The 18011-nt window shown below is 38.5% G+C and overlaps 1 non-coding gene across 1 annotated transcript; it reads right to left on the bottom strand.

Annotated features, from left to right (window-relative positions):
• Positions 1-12359: 12359 nt before the first annotated feature.
• Positions 12360-12462, bottom strand: LOC117203230 (U6 spliceosomal RNA). The gene has a single exon (XR_004485921.1). It is a non-coding gene; the product is annotated as a U6 spliceosomal RNA (small nuclear RNA).
• Between the last annotated feature and the right edge of the window lie 5549 nt (positions 12463-18011).

Here is an 18011-nt window from a genome sequence, read left to right as displayed (position 1 = left end):
ATTTCTCTCATTACCTTGTTTTTTTGTGAAATTTGCAGGTACTCTTGTACTCTTCCAAACCTTAGGGGTAGTGATATATGTATTTCCAATTCATAATTTTGTTTTTTATTCCTATCAATACTGTTCTTTGGCATTTCTGAATGGATTTTATGGTCTTCTTCCAAGTCTTAGGTTTAGTAATAGATACATTTCTCCTCTTTTTTTTTTTTTTTTTGGCTGTGTCGGGTCTTAGATGCCACACATGGGATCTTTGTTGAAGCATGTGGGATCTTCTCGTTATGGCGTGCTGTCTGCTTGGGCTTCTCTCTAGTTGTGGCGTGAGGGTTTTCCCTCTCTAGTGGTGGCGTGTGGGCTCCAGGGTGCGTAAGCTCAGTAGTTGTGGCACATGGGTTTAGTTGCCCCGTGGCACGTGGGATCCTAGTCCCTGACCAAGGATCGAACCCAGGTACCCTGCATTGGAAGGCAGATTCTTTACCACTGGACCACCAGGGAAGTCCTAGTAATAGATATATTTCTAATTCATACATTTCAAGCCTTCTTTTATTTCCCCTTTACAGTTTCCCTCTCAGAAACATTTCAAGAACACAAATTCCTTTCATTACAAAATGCTGTGTTTTGGTTCTGCGGACATAGGAAGATGAGGTAGACATAGATTCTTCCCTCAGGTAGCTTATGTAGGAAGTGAACGCGTTAGCCATGACACTCAACTGTAAGAAGCCAACAAAGGCAGGAGAGACTTTTCAGTCTCATAACTAGAAAGGCTATGGAGTTGTTTGCATTGTGGAAAGGACGTTACAAGATCAGGCAAGTGTTTATGTTGAACTAGTTCAAAGTAGCAATCAGCACATTTTGTGATAAACGTTCCAAAGATGACTGACCGCTGGATTTGTACTCTCGACTCAACACATCCTCTCATTCATTCAAGCATTCATTCACCCAGTACTTATTGCACTCGTATGATTGCCAGGCATTTGGTGCTGGGGATACAGAGATGAACAAGACAGATTTCTGCCTTTATGGGAGTTATAGTCTAACCTAGGGAGGTATCAAATAGCCAAACCAATGAAGAGGTAATAAAGTGTCAGGTGGTGATACTTCCTATTAAGAAAAGTAAAAGCAGGGACATGGGCCACTGTTAAATATGATAGCCAAGGGAGGCCTCTCTGAAGGGGTAACATTGGATCAGAGTAGTAGCTGTGTGAGTATCTGGGAAGGAGCCATTCAAGTGAGGTGAACAGCAGTGGCAAAGATTTTAGGAAAGAAAGGTTGGCACATACTCTAGGAACAGTGAGGAGGTCATAGTAAATCAAGCACTTCATGGAAGTTCTGTGCATTTTTCAGTCTTTTTGGTGTTGCTGAGTGTACAATAGCTAGAATTTGCCTAGTGGCTTTTTCACGACCGAAAAGAGTTTGCCCCTCCTGTGACCACATTCAGAGTTCCTCCTCCAAGAACCTGAATCAATATGTTTTAGTTTGGCTGCTTTTTCCCCACAAGTATTTAAGCTCTTTAATTTCTTTGAGATAATTATGACTCCGAAACTTCATCACTTTCTCCTCAGGCTCCCTCATCTCCTTTAATCTCATTCAGGAGCTGGGTCCTCTCTGTACCTTCATTGTTCGGCCATTAAGCCTCATCGATACTGGTAGGAGCTAAATTCAGCATATTCACATTATTCCCTGTCGCTTCCCTCTCCCGTTGTTTTCTGTGGATGGGTGAAATTGCGTATGTTAGGAAATTATCAGATCCATGAGTTTGATGTTAGGTTTATGTTTTCTATTATAATAACATCTTTCAAAAATTTAGCTAAGTATGGATGCATCTTGATTTTAAATTATAATCTGTCTATATTTAAACTCGAGGTGGCAGGTGGCAGGATGATAATATGCATGGACGTGTCTCCTAACTGTTCTTATATACTCTTGCCCATATGGTAGTTCCTCATACTCTACATAGAGATTCTTTCTGAAATACAAAGTTAATCATACTGTCCTTCTGCTTGACATTACTTGGCGTGCCTTAAAATTAATTTCTATTATCTTGGGTAAAGACAAGCTCTTTACATGGTTTACAAAGCTTCAGTAATACAAAGCTAAGTAACTTGCAGGCTCAACTGTGAACACATCCCCCCTCTCTTCACATACTCCCATCCACTGACCTTTACCTTCCTCATTTTCTCCAGGCCCGCCCGACCATAGAGCCTTTGCACATGCTCATGTATCTGTGCCCACTACCCTCTCTTGCCTCTTTGCCCAGCTAGCTCCTGGACATCCTACCTTAGCTCAAGTCACTTGTCACTTCAGAGTCATCTTTGCTGGGTAGATGGATCTCCTCCCTCTAAAATAGCACCTCTTCCATCTCCTTCTTTGTACTTACCATATTTTCAGTTTTATATTTATTTGTGTGATTATTCAGTTAATGTCTATTTACCCCATAGGAGTGTAAGCTCCGTGGTAATTGGAACAATATATTTGCTTACCATTGTGTCTCAGGGCTTAGCCCTTGGATGGACACATGGTAGGTACTTAATATTTGTGGTGCAAAGAACCCAAAATGAGTACGAATGAATGTATGAATGAAAATAAATGAATGTCCACACCAGCTCTGCCCAATAGAACTTTCTTCAGTGATAGAAGTGTTCTGTATCTGCCTGGTCCGATGTGGTAACCTGAAGTCACATGTGGTTGTTGAGCTCTTGAAGTGTGACTGACTGAGAAATTACATTGTTAATTCTGTTTCATTTTAATTAAAATTAAATTTAAAATTAAAATTAATTAATGTAAATGTAAATAGTATACGTGGCTAATGGCTACCATTTTGGAAAGAGCAAGTCTGGACAGAGTACTGTCTCACATGGAATTTCTGATCCCTGTGAAGCCTTGTGCACACACGCATACATTTTGGGTACTATTCGTATACATCACTATTCCAATATAAATGAGTTTGCCTAGGTTAAACCATGCTCAAATTAACATTCAAAACTATTAAGCCAACTCAAGCTGTCTTTAGATAAGCAGAATAAATATACCCACTATTCAAATGAGTTAAATGAGGAAAGAACTGATTTTCAAGTTCACCAACCCACAAGCTTCTAAACCCAGATACTGGAATAGAACTTTCTGTTGAAATCATTGTTTGGTTTATTTATTTTTTTAACCCGAGTGTGAGATAGGCTGACACACATGCTACCAATAGCTCCCTTTCACTGGAAACAGCACATTATTTGGTTTTAGATTCCCCTACTGTGGTTTTCAAATTTTAAATAGGATATTTTTGGCCATTTTCAGGAGTATCTAAGCCATCTGTAACTGAAAAAAATTTTTCCTCCAGTTGGGGAAGTACAGGTATATTTTGCCTCAGTCAATGCCCAATTTTTCTGTGTTTCTTTCATTTATATGAGGATTTACCCAATTGCTAATGTGCAAGAAATACTGATATTTAATTTCTTAGGTTTTCTGTATAAAGCGCTGTGATCCTTGTAGCATCTTCATGTGTCTTTCTAGTGGACCATGTAACAGCCTCAGCATTTTATGAGAAAGAAGTACCTCCCTTTTCTGACTAAGCAACTTAGATAGTATATCCTGTCAACACAGGCTCCAGGCTGGTCTCGCTCACCACTGTATCTTCAGTGCCTAACATGGCACTGTGCACACAGTAGGTGCTGGTTGGGATTATTCTACCCATTTGCTAATAATGAAACTACCCCTTAGATTGGGGGAGGGCAGGCAGGATCAGTGATGGCCCAAGTTTACTTAGCTGTTGGCTCGTAGGGCTGGGCCAGGCTCTTGCTCACTGCATGACTCATTATGTAGTATCATACTAATATCCTAAGAATGTACTTTGCTATCTTAAAATAATTTGGTTTCTAAAATATTTATTTATTTTTGGCTGCATTGGGTCTTGGTTGCTGTGTGCGGGCTTCTTCTAGTTGCAGCGAGTGGGGGCTATTCTTCGCTGCAGAGCACGGGCTTGTCATTGCAGTGGCTTTCCTTGTTGTGGAGCATGGGCTCTAGGCACGTGGGCTTCAGTAGTTGTGGCACGCGGGCTCAGTAGTTGTGGCCTATGGACTCTAGAGCGCAGGCTCAGTAGTTGTGGCACACGGGCTTAGTTGCTCCGCGGCATGTGGGATCTTCCCGGACCAGGGCTCGAACCCGTGTCCCTTGCATTGGCAGGCGGATTCTTAACCACTGCACCACCAGGGAAGCCCTAATTTGTTTTTTAAACTTAATCTTCATTGGTCAGATTTCCATTGTCCGATTAAAAATATAAATCTATCATTGCAGAACAAAAGCAAATATCCTACTTGCTTTCCAGTTATTTGTGAGTGCTTGTAACTTCCACAATATTACATTCTTATTTCTGTTTATGTGTATTGATGGCAAGAGTGGGTCCAGGTTTGCTTCATGTCTATGATAAAAAACGTATGTTATGAATTGTTTTAATTGCCATGTATAATGACACGATTTTGTCAATTAGTGTAGTGAAATATTCAGTATTTTGCTGCAGAAAAAGCCAACAGATGGTTTGCATGGTGTCATGGACAGGGAACAGTGGACGCCTAGAGACCAGGTGTGTTGCCTTTTTTCCAGTAGTCTAATTGTTTATGTATTCATAAGACTGTTGAATGGGGAATTGAATAAACTTACTGTTTTATCATGAGAAATCTTTATTTCCTGAAATTGAAAAAAGGCCATTACTACTATTCAAAAGGATAGTTCTTAGTCTGAAAAGAACACTTGTGTAAAGATAAACTTACATAAAAGGATGCATGTGTAAAATTTAAACATTATTAGCAATGATGTAGAGATACTATTAATTGAATATATATATATGTGCCAAGCAATTTTCTAATTTTCTATAAAATGCTAAGCATTTTATACTTAATCTCATTTCACCTTTAAAGCACTATTACTCCCTTTTTATAGTTGAAAAAACTGTGAATTTGAAAGGTTAAGAAAGTAATTCAAGTTCTAAAACCTAGTAATCAGAGGAGTTAGAGTTGAAGACCTACTGGACTTCAAGGTTCAAATAAGTCACCTATTTATACCATTCTTTTAAAAATAAATTTTATGTTATAAAAGTAATCATGACAATGAATATATATTTTCCTCACCAAAATAAAATGTGAAAGGTAAAGATCATGTCTGTTTAATTCACTACTCTATTTAATGCATATAATATATATGTATAATGTATATACATTGTAGTTACTCAATAAAATATGTTGAATGAATCATCTTGTTCTGAAGGCTGGAGTCGTTAAAACATTAAGGCTGTTAGAGTCTTGCTTTGGAGACTTTGCGGGGGCGATGGTGGGCTGGGGATGCAGAAGAATTTAACCTGCTTGAAAGAAAGTTGGTGTTTTATCACGCTGGTGGTGTAGTTACAACTAACGGAATTCAGTGACTCCATTCTCTTAGTCCATGAAATTTAAATGACGATAACAAAAAGAACTTAAGTCCCAGGGAAAACGTCATGACTGGAAAGGTTGTTGAGCCCTGATCTGGAAAGGACTTTCATGGCATCATAACGTGGAGGTTAAGAGCCTGGATTCTGGTTCCATTGTAGAGTAGTCCACATATTAGCTGTAGATGTGTTTAAAATGGCTTGTCTTCTCTGCTTCCGTGTTATCTCATCTGAACGTTAGAGATAATTATAGTACGTACCTCAGAGGATTGTTTTATTACGATTCAGTGAATTACTTATAAAGTTCTTAGAACAGTGCGTGGCACATAGTATGTGTTATATAGTGTTGGTTACATATATAGTCATTCCAGGAAATCATTTATAATATGCTGAATGCTTACGGGTCTTAAAATGTGTTAAACAACTGCTTGGAAATTGAAGGATATTATTTGATAATTAAGGTATTCCCAGTCCTAGAATTAAATGGTAAGGTCCACATACTAGGATCATAAAGTCATTCTGAGGAAAGTTTGTATTTAAAAAAGTAAAATAAAGAACTAGGCATTAGTAACTAGTGCCCAGACTGTGAAACTAGAGTTTAATAGTCTCTCTTTGTATACACACATAACATTAATACACTTAATTTGCCTGTTGACAGAAGAACATAGCATTCAATCTCATGTAATTTCTCGCTCCCTACCACATTCATATTCCTATGTAACTTTTATGCTTTCAGGACCAAAAATTGCTTGCATTTCAAACTACAATCACTGTGCTTATGATTTGTTTCTCTTAAAACGTACTATGAAAATTGTGCAAAAGTCTTGTTTTTATACTAGGAATTCAAAGAAAATAAATACCTGGTTTAGGTGGCTATATTTCTAGATGCTAAATTTGCTTATTTTTCCTACTCTGTATTTGCCCATTTCCACCTATTACCTTTGACGTGACATTTGGAAATGGTGTAGGAAAGGGAATTAACTCAGAAGTCAGTAAAGTAAGCCTGCGACACATGCATTTATTATATAATGCAAGTGTTTTGCTTTGCTCTTTTAACATCTTTATTTTCTATAATGAGATTTTACATTTGCGCATGTAACACAATTGTGAAAGTTCCAGTTTGGGAATTTGTGTGTGTGTGCGCGCACGTGCGCGCATTCGTGTGCACGCTTGTGTGTGTGTTGGGAGGAAGCGTGGTTGCTTCAATACTTCCTCAACTCATGACTGAAACTCTTGTTCTAATTCAGGGAAGAAACAAAGAGCTCTTCAAAATCATCATACTGAATACTTTATTCGTCTTCTCTGTGGAAGGTGGTCCAGGAAGCAAAGTAAAATTAGGAGACTGTCCAAAACAGAGTTACTTAGCTTAACTTAATGTATTGATATTTGCCCACTGCCTTCCATGATTTTAACCTTTCTAGACATCTCTCTGGGGATGTTTTTTTCTTAGGTCTCACCAGAGACTCCACTGAAATCGTTTACTAGATGCCGAAGTTCCCCCCCCACCCCCGCCCACAATCCCCACTGTGCTTAACTGGCTACTGACCTGGGAGCTGTCATGTTTGGAAAATACCATGATGCCACGAGTTAATTTCATACCCGTCTCTTTGCATGAGATCCCAGGGGGCCTTTCTGTGTGTCACAGTACTGCAAGACATTCTCTAGTTGCTTTCAAAGCGATGACCCATGGTCAAGAGATCTTGTCGCAACATATGGCAGCACCTGTCACCAGGTTTCGTGATTGGCATAAAATTAACCTGTTTTCCCCTTTGATTTGCTGCTTTTTTTTTTTTTTTTTTTTACAGTATCTATAAAAAGGCGGGGTAGAAATTGTATTTGAAAGCAGTTTTCTGTCACTTCAAGAAGCATAATGGTAGATTTGGGATATTGGACCTAAGGAAGAGACTGTTTCCTTGCAGAGGTACACACAGAGTTGCTCAATAAAAGCGGTATTTTATGATGTTATGAATAGCAGTCTGCAAATCTCAGACAGAAAGTAATGTTTTAGTATCTGAACTCTATCAAGGATAGGAACAAAGCAAGAAATGGCATTATTTTGAGTCTTGTTGTGGAAGAAAAAAACAGGAAGCTTGGATTTGCCCTTGGCTTTTAAATGGTTTCAATCAAGTTGGGATTGCTCTGATTTCTCTGTATTTCTCATGCCCAGATCTTAGTATTTTTATGGGGACATGAATAAAATGCACCTATAGAATAACAACATTCAGAATTATGACAGGTATCTGAGAAAAATAGATTAATGATGTTTAGCCTTTAGGTACTTGGGAATTTTTCAGTTACTTTTAAGGATAAGGACAGACAAGAAAATAGCCAACCACTTACTTGGCTTTCCACTTTAGTGAAAACATTTTGGTCTAACAATTTCCTAGTGAAGGAGATACGTGGTTCCTTTTATCGCTGTACTATTTTTTTAATCTTATACATCTTTTTACATACCTTTAGCTTCTTAAAAGGTTTACTGTAATTAAGGGGGAGCTATTTTCTATAGCTGGTCTCTTCTCAATTAAGTTAAATACTTCTTAGATTCTGTGAGTTTTAATATTCAAATACAATAAATAACAAAGATGAATTTGTCATCTTTTTCCTTTTTTTCTCTCTCCAGTCTGGACTGGTTGCTCTAAGTTCTGGAGTGATCAATTTTTCCTGGCATTTCTTAAATGATTTTTATTATTCAGTGAATTCCCTTCAAAAGTATAAACGTTAGTCCTTGTATGGTTTTGGAAATTGATGGCTGCTGTTCTCAAAGGATGGTAGATGGGGATGATTGAAGGAGTAGAGCAAAGAGCTGAGTTAAAACAATAGAGAAAGAGGAAGATAGTACTAGAGACAAAGGGAGAAGAGGGCAGCAGTTGTGAAACAACCTGAAGTAGGGACTGGGGATTTAAACGCTGCTTAGACTTGATTAATAGATCCTGTAAAAATGAAATGCTGAGCCAAGGGAAAAAAATTGCACTTGCGAAGTCCCTTGAAAATGTGTTAATGCCTTTTTTTTTCCTACTGGGTTTTTTTTTCCTACTGAGTATAAAACCACTGCATAAAAATATAGTCCTTTATTTCACATTGCCCAGTGTTTTTTCTAAACTGCTGACTATGCTTATGTTGGGATAAAATCAGATTTCCACTAGACAAAAAAAGAGAGAAATAAATAAAAAAGAGGTCTATACTGGTGCTCTATGGGTCTATGGAATATCTTTGCTAAGTCTATTTTAAAATAGATTTTAAAATGTTATTGATAGACTAAGACTTAATTTCAGCAACAGTGATGACAATTTGTACTAAAAAGAATGGGAGATTTTGCAGGGTTTTTTCAAGAGACTGTTGTGTTGACATGGATGGTATATAAACCTTTTTCTAACAAAATTTGTCAAGAAAATTGAAACTCAATCTTCTTGAAAAAAGAAAATAATTTTCTTCTTAAAAGAAGAAAATAATCTGTGGCAAATCATTTTATCATTAATGTCAAACTGAAGGACCTACAAAATAAGTTAGATAAGAATTAAAATGCTGAAATATTTTCATTACTGGTAAAGCTGGTTCAGAACTCCTTCTGGTATATTTACTACATGTGAACAGGATCTGAGAAAGAGAGCCTGAATCTGTCTAAAGGCAAGCATTCAAGAATGGCACAAGAGGCGAGAGTTGGGGTGATGGAAACTGTCACCTCGACTATAATCAACTAAATGACTTCTTATGAGGGATCAGTGAAGGGTAAAGAGTTGAACTACAAGAACTTTGGTGTGTTGGTTAGCTGGGTAGTTTAATACATATTCTTCTCTCATGGGTTATAGATGGCAATCTTTTTCCTCCCTGGTTTTAGGAGTTAACTAATAGTAAGTGCCCGTCCTCCCTGTCACTCATACACACCCACATACAAACGTGTGCACACACATACGGATGTATATACACACATACACACACAATATGTAAAACTCTTGGCTAGAGAATTTTCCAATTAAGAATATCACATTCTCTAACCTAGTGGTTCTCATCTGGAGTGATTTTGCCCCTCAGGGAGTATCTGACAATGTCTGGAGAGATTGTTGATTGTCACAACTTGGGAAAGGAAAGGGTGCTACTGGTCTCTCATGGGTAGAGGTCAGTGATGCTCCTACACGTTCTACAATGTGCAGGATATCTTTCCAAAGCAAAGAATTATCTAGTCCAAAATTTCAGTAGTGTTCAGGTTGTAAAACCTTAACCGTTTTGAGTAACTTAGTCTCCTTAGCAATTGTTCAGTGCTTCAGATATTCCTTTTTAGACTTCTACTCCCCAAGAAATTGCCAAAGAGCCTGGGAATTTACATGACTCCATGGGTGCATAGAAAGGGGCTCATAGCCCAAGTGATCAGGCCCGTGCTATCTTCTGATTCCCTTCTTGCTCTCACCATCATGCCCTGCGGTTAGCATTTAATGTCTAAGTCACCCAGTCATGACCAGCACCCCAGGCTGTTGTAAATTATGAGGCTGGCAAAATTGTGATTCTGCTGGTTCTTTTGCACTACCAGGGCCCAGAAATCCTCTGGTTTTGATTCTCCACCTCAAGTTTTGTTAAGTGGTGTGTTGGAGGACAGGGGGAACAAAAAGTGCCCACCAAACTGAACATGCATCATGAGACTGAAAAATGAGGCAGGGTAATTTACTCACAGGGTGGGATTGGGCAGACACAGATCTGGAAGCATTTGCAGCTGCATTCCACACTGCCAGTGGGCCATTGGGATAATGTTATAGTTAACCTAGGGTATAGGGATAGGTGCTTGGAAACAGGACGTGAATTCGTAAGTCAAGATTTATGAATGGCTAACTATCAGTAGTTTTGTGGCTGGGGGGAATAGTCAGTACAAGTTGTCATCATAGTTTGGGGACTAACGGGACTAACAGAGCATAGAGGCCATCTGGTCCTAATGATTATTAAATGATACCTATTAACTACAAAGCCCTTTGTAACAGAAGTGATTTACTGCCCAGTACAGTCCTGGGTAGGGTCAGAGGAAGCACAGGAGAAAATGTAAGAGCGCAAGATGACTTCAGTTGTGCTAACAGCCATATGTGGTGCTAGGCCCCTCTGAATCTTAGCCATATCATCTGTCCAACTCATCACTGGAGCCTGCAATGGTTAATTTTATGTATCAAATTGGCTAAGCCACAGTTCCCAGATATTTGGTCACACATTATTCTAGGTGTTTCTGTGAAGGTATTTTTTTGGATGCGATTAACATTTAAATTGGTGAACATTAAGTAAAGCAGATTGACCTCTGTGATGTGGGTGGGCCTCATGCAATCAGTTGACCGCTTTTATAGAACAGAGTCTGACCTTGCCTGATGGCAAGAAGGAAGTCTGCCAGCAGACGGCCTGGGGGCTCAAACTGCAACTCATTCCAGAGTCTCCAGCCTCTTAGCTTACTCTGCACAAATGGGATTTAAGAAGCCCCACTATTGTGTCAGCCAGTTTCTCAAAATAAATCTCTGTATATCTGTATCTACGTCTATATGCATATATACATATCCTGTTGGTTCTGTTTCTCTGGAGAACTCATACTAATACAGGTTTACTCTATCCTGGTATAGTGTCTCTGTGGTTTTCTATTCAGCTCTTCCTGTGTCCTCCCACAAAAGCCCATGGAAACTTCTGGATCTTCAATTTCCTTGTTGATCTTCTGCCTAGTTATTTTATCCATTATTGAAAGTGAAGTATTGAAATTTCCAACTATTGTTGAATTGTCTATTTCTCCCTTCATTTCTGTCCATTTTTAATCTTGTGTATTTGGACTCTATTTTAAGGTACACTTAGTTTATAATTGTTATATCTTCTGACGGGTTGACTTACTAGCATTATAAAGAATGTCCCTCTTTGTCTTTAGTAACAATGTTTTTCTTAAAGTTTGTTTTGTCTAATGGTAGCATAGCCACCCAAGATCTGTTTCGGTTACTTTTTCTTCCTTTTACTTTCAGCCTATAAACATTTTTGAATCAGAAGTTTTTCACTTCTGAACAGCATCTGGCTGGAAAATTTTCTTTAAGCTCTGCTTTCAAATTAGAGTGTTGAATCCATTTACATTTAATGTAATTATTAATACAGTAGAATTGACATCTAGCATTTTGCTATCTTTTCTGTCAATTTTTTTGTTTTTCTACTCCTCCCTTAGTACCTTCTTTCGTGTTAAATAATTGCTAGTGTATCATTTTACTTCCCTTGTTGCTTCTTTTTCTGTATTTAAAATTTTATTTTCTTAATGGTTGCCCTGAGGATTACAATTAGTCTGACCTAAAACAATGTATCAGATTAATACTAAATAGTAGTATACAGAACTTTTGCCCCAGTATATTCCTGTTATCTCCTCTCTGCTTTGTGCTGTTACTGTCATACAAATCACATCTTTATACAATGTAAACTCATCAATACAGTTTTATAATTATTGCTTCATGTCATTATCTTTTAATCAGGAGGAAAAAAGAGCTATAAAAAATACATATAGGGCTTCCCTGGTGGCGCAGTGGTTGAGAGTCCGCCTGCCGATGCAGGGGACACGGGTTCGTGCCCCGGTCTGGGAAGATCCCACCTGCCGCGGAGCGGCTGGGCCCGTGAGCCATGGCCACAGAGCCTACGCGTCCAGAGCCTGTGCTCCGCAATGGGAGAGGCCACAACAGTGAGAGGCCTGTGTACCGCAAAAAAAAAAAAAAAAAATACATATACAGTGTCATATATTTTCCTTTACTGGTGCTTTTTATTCCCCTGTGTAAATTCAACTTAACATCTAGTGCCCTTTCATTTCAGCTTGAAGGAGTCACATTAATATTTCTTGTGGGACAGATATGGTAGCATCAAATTAAGTTTTTGTTGACCTGGGAATGTCTTAATTTCTCCTTAATTTTGAAGAATTGTCTTGAGGGACTTAGAATTTTTGGTTGATCATTAGCACTTTGAATATGTCATCCCACTGATAAATGTGGAAGACCTCGTAAGTTTACATGTCATCCTTAAAAAGGGGCCATGGTAATCTTCTCTGTATCATTTCAGTTTTGCTATATGAGCTTCCAAAGCATACACTATGGGTCCCTCCATACTATAGTGGAAATGAGGAAGACTTGGAGGAAGCTACCTCTACTCCCTATCTTTTTATAAATCCTGCCTTTGCTACTCATAACCTGATTTATGGGCCATGCTATGTAAAATGTAGGACCTCCAAGGAAATAAAATTTTTCTTTTCTATCCAGTGATCTAAGTATAATCCCCACTATTGGAGCATCTGTTTTTGAAAAGCCTCTGCTCAAAGTCTTTGCCTAGATTCCAGTTTGCTACCGAATCATATGCAGAAGCATTCCATCTACATAGTTAATACATTTCTCACTTGTCACAGTGATGCTCGTTTTTGGGAAAGAGACACATGCCTTTCATTTGAAGAAGACATTATATTTACTTCATGGGGCACCTAACTAAAAACTGGTTATCGGTTCTCACTTACGGCCAATCTGTTCACAAATATCATTAGCAATAATGCCAGAATGACCATACAGTCTCTCCCCAAACTCATGTGCATTTTTTATGCAGTCCAATATTTTATTGTTAAAAAGAACATGTTCTATGGAGATACAATAAGATGAAAGCAAGACTATAAATGTCCTGCAATTAGCAATCACTAATATGGTTTATTTTAGTCCAACACGCAGTGTTGTGACTGCTGTAGTTTGGTTTATATATGCATATATCTATCTATGAAGTACCCATGCATCCAGCCATATATCCCTCTATCTTTCCATCTAGCAAGTCAACTATCTATTAGTCAATCTGTTTGTAATCCATCTACAACATGTCTTTTTTTCTTCACAGAAATTCAATTTGATACTAGCATATGGTAGTTGCCTAATAAACATGTGTTAAGTTAAATTCTTGTGAGGAATAGAGAATAGTATAAAGCATTAGTACTCTTAAAGTTTGGGGCTGGGTACTTCTGTTTTGTAGGGTGCTACCTTACACAGTGTTGAACGCTTAGCATCAGCATCCCTGGCCTCCCAGTAGATGCCAGTATTACCCTGCCAGTTGTGATAAGGAAAAACATCTTCAGATGTTGTGAAATGTCCTTCCCCTCTGCACTCAGTTGAGAACCACTGGTATAAAAGGCATGTTTTCTTCTTTCATCATAATATTACAAGTTCTTAAAAATCAGTATTAAATGATGCCTAAAGATGGGGTATTTATCGGATGAATGTATTTCCATATGTGTTTCTCAGGTTTCCATTCTCACACATTGATTCATCCACTCACATATCATTCAACAAGCATTTATTGTATACTTTTTTTTTTTTTTTTTGGTACGCGGGCCTCTCACTGTTGTGGCCTCTCCCGTTGCGGAGCACAGGCTCCGGACGCGCAGGCTCAGCGGCCGTGGCTCACGGGCCCAGCCGCTCCGCGGCATGTGGGATCTTCCCGGACCGGGGCACGAACCTGTGTCTCCTGCATCGGCAGGCGGACTCTCAACCACTGCACCACCAGGGAAGCCCTATTGTATACTTCTTATGTGGCAAGTACTTTGCTAGGTAGTGGGAATGATTTGTGAAATATAAATCTCTGTTCTTATGCTGTTTACTGGCCTTGGTTAGAACCAGGGGGGGGAAAAAAAGAACAAACGCCTAAACAAAAGTTATCGCTGATAAGTATTCTGTTAATAATAAAGCAGGAGGTTGTGAGGGGATGACGGGTACCATTAGATAAGTGAACTAAGAAGGACTGTCTGAGGTGACATTTAATGTGAGCCCTGAGTAGTACGAGGACAGCAAAGCAAGGATGTGAATGAATTATTCAGTCATGTTGACGTATGTCTTATTCACACAAGGTTTATGTTAGGAGTGTAAAGAGGTGATCGTTTGCTGGCATATTGACTTATGTGTACATGTGAACAACACTGGAATATTTGTATGGAAATTTTTAGAAACTGTTCCAAACGAATTGAAGTCTGGCTCATTTTTAAATGACGGTGTATAATCCTACCAATGTAAAGATATGCACTCTCATAACAATGCCATGAATACTGGACCATTAAAAACACATGTGAGATATGCAGACTTTAAAACATCCTGTGACCAGAGCTGGACATTATTCAGAGAACATGACAAATATGATTTCTACCTTCCTGACATTGTATATCACTGGGGAGATGGGGGTGACCAGAGAAAATTGCTGAAAGAAAATCCTGGGGCTTCCCTGGTGGCGCAGTGGTTGAGAGTCCGCCTGCCGATGCAGGGGACGCGGGTTCGTGCCCCGGTCCGGGAAGATCCCACATGCCGCGGAGCGGCTGGGCCCGTGAGTCATGGTCGCTGAGCCTGCGCGTCCGGAGCCTGTGCTCCGCAGCGGGAGAGGCCACGGCAGTGAGAGGCCTGTGTACCGCAAAAAAAAAAAAAAAGAAAATAAAAGAAAATCCTGGCCTGATAGATTTAAAAGAAAGCAGGGAAATGATGTTTATCTTGAGAATGACTTTTCTCTCTGACTTCGTTAGACCCCAAATCATTAATCAGACATTCCTAATTTTTCTTTAAATTCGAATTGGACTGAAATACCCATTTTAAGGTAGGCATAACTGAATAAGGTGGCTGTATTTTAGATAATTATATATAGTTGTGGTAATGGAAAACTATGAACTTATGAGTATGTGGATTCATTTATAATTCCATTAGTGTAGATAATGAAATTAAGTATAAAATATCACAGAATCTATTATGTCACTCTTTGACCAATCACAATAAGATAGTCTGAACACTGGTTGTATTTCCTGTTTGAAGAGAAATCCTAGATAAATCTTTTGGGGTGTGCTCGCCTTTTGCAAGCTGGTTTATCTATTGGAAGTAAAAGGCTGTTAGCAAGCATGATTGAAATATTAATTAGAATGATGACTTCACTATCACATCTTCATCTTTTATGCTACACACTGGATCAAGTCAAAACTGGATCAAGCTGCCATTCAGGCATCTTGATGAAATGTGGAATTCTACAAAACAAAAATACAGACTACAAGGTAAGATAGTTCTTATCTGAGGAAGGTATCGTTACAGCTGTTTGATTCGGGCATTTCAGTGAAATCTGAAGTCCCTCCCACTGTTCTCCCTACAAGTGTCACTGGCATGTAAAAGTTGTGTCGCCACAGAAGCCAAAGTCTATTTTTATACTGCAATTAAGTAATTGAGTGCAAAATTCAGTACAGTCAGTGGGAACATGATTGGATGAATAAAGAAAGCCAGAGAAGATAATCATTTCAATTCTTTCCTTAATTTTGCTTTCTAGCATAGTAGTTAAAAATCACAGTCTGACAGGTCCAACTGTGCTTTGGAGTACAAACCCGACTCCTCCACAGCTGTGTACCTGCCGACAAATTATTTAGACTCTATCTTAGTTTACTCAACTGCAAAACAGAGTTTATAACACTTGCCTTCTTGACTTGTGAGGATTAAATGAAGTACTGTACATAGCATGCATATAACATAGCCAAGGTTTGATAAATAATAGCTTTATTATGAGCAGTCTATATCCTCTGGAAGTGACTTAACAACGGAAACTGTGGGATTTTTCTTTTCTTGGTTTTGTGGTCTTTACTGATTATGAACCTATGTGACTCTGCATTGGTGCTTGAGGTAGAAAGAAAAATGGTTGCAGTGAGAGGGGGCAGTGTTTCCAGACTTGTGATGAAACTTTATATAGTTTTGCTCATTATGTGTCTCTCTGGCAGTTTTTTTTTCTCCTCCCCATTTTCATAATTGAATATAATTATAATAATGAGCAACGTGTGAACAAAATTCACAATGAACGTAGTTCATAAATTTCATTACCCCCATTTTCACAATTCTGGTTCCAACATAAATATCCCAAGGGAGACCTCCTTTAAGCCCCCTAAGAGGTCCTTGCCTACCCTATTCTCAGTTACGTCACCCAGTTTGTCTCTTGCATGGCGCTTACCATGACCATTATATTCATTTGTATTTCTCTTTGCCATCATTAAAATATAAATTCTACTAAGTCAGTGATGAAGTCTGTCTTGTCTTTCACTGTGTCTCTGGATGCTAGCTCTGTGCCTGGCACTTACAGACACTCAATATGTATTAGATGCTGGAGATCTTTCCTTTTCTGTTCAAACCGTAATTGCCACTTGGTAGGCTTATATCTTGGGTTGTTTTCTCACCGTCTCTTGTATAAACTTGAACTGAGACATTAAAGACATGCGGCTTTGTAGTTATTTGTTGCTATAAAACTGTGCTTTGGGGAAGATGAGGGAGACATCTCTTTGTAATCTTAGAATCTATCCTAAAGTTTCTTCTGTAGAGGTTATAAATGCCACTCTCTGCTCTGATATAATTAATCCTTCAGGTTATATATTCAATACATGGAACTAACTGGATTTCTAAGAAACTGTTTAATTTACTTACAGCATCCTTTTTATTGTGATGTGCCTACTAAAAGAATTATTTTTGTTCTTGAAGAACATACGTATTATTTTACTGGTAACCTTTAGCTTCATTTTACTTTGATTCTGATTGAATTATCTCCTCCTCAGAATACAGGACAGAACAAAGCTAAATTAATGTGACTAAGTGAATATACTTGGTACAATTAGTATGTTTTCCACCAGAAAGTTCATCACTACTTTAAGATTTAACCTTCATTTTCCATTAGAGGGTGTTGGTTAATCTAGTACCATCTCTCCCTAACTTAAATCATATTAAATTCTTGCAAATTTTAGGTGCCAAGCATACCCAATTTACATACACACATACACAATTTATATACAAACATACACAATTTATATACACACGTTATCAGTTTACAATATAGCCATAAGGTAATTAGCAATTGGTTACTGTTTGCTGCTAATGAGGTCAAGGTTACATATCTACTGTTCCTCTGAGTCTATTTTTTGGTCCAGTTCCATTGCCACAGATTTTACCCTGACCCCTGGGCTGCTATTTCACAAATGCTGTTTGTCACCAGAGGGGGCCATGTAGGAGGATGTGATCAGTTCCCTGCCAACCCCCCGCCTCTACTGGTTAAGGCTCTCAGCATTTTCCTGACAAATGTGTGTGTGTGTGTGTGTGTGTGTGTGTGCACGCGTGCGCGCGTGTGTGTGCACACGCGTTGGGGGGGTTCCATCTTTGCATTCTCTGAGTGTCAGGCTGTGTTCACAGGGGTGGACCTTAAACTTGTTTTAAAATCAACAGGACCATGAACACCATCTTTATATGGAGAAGACAGGTTATTAAAAAGAGCTGGGGATAAGCTTTATTGTGAAACTGAGAAGCATTTTAGAATACCTACCTATCAGAATACCTATTCCATTCTTTTGAATACCTTTAATCAATAGCTCTTCCATTGGAACACAGATTAAATGACACTGAAGTGCAATGTAGGGGAAATGTGTGAACTGAAAACCTAGAATTCAAGCAAAAAATATATATATATATTTACATATGTGTATATACATATAAGCATCATTTATTTTGCTTTAATTTCACGATCTTAAAAAATATTTTTTCATTTAAAAGGGAGTTGTGGAACAAATGTTTATGTAATTACTTTGGCAATTAAAAATTCACTGCTGCAAAGTTCATTTCTT

Source organism: Orcinus orca, chromosome 10 (genome assembly GCF_937001465.1).
Source record: "Orcinus orca chromosome 10, mOrcOrc1.1, whole genome shotgun sequence".
In the NCBI taxonomy this organism is placed as follows: Eukaryota; Metazoa; Chordata; class Mammalia; order Artiodactyla; family Delphinidae; genus Orcinus; species Orcinus orca.
This window is presented reverse-complemented; position numbering and strand designations above follow the sequence as displayed.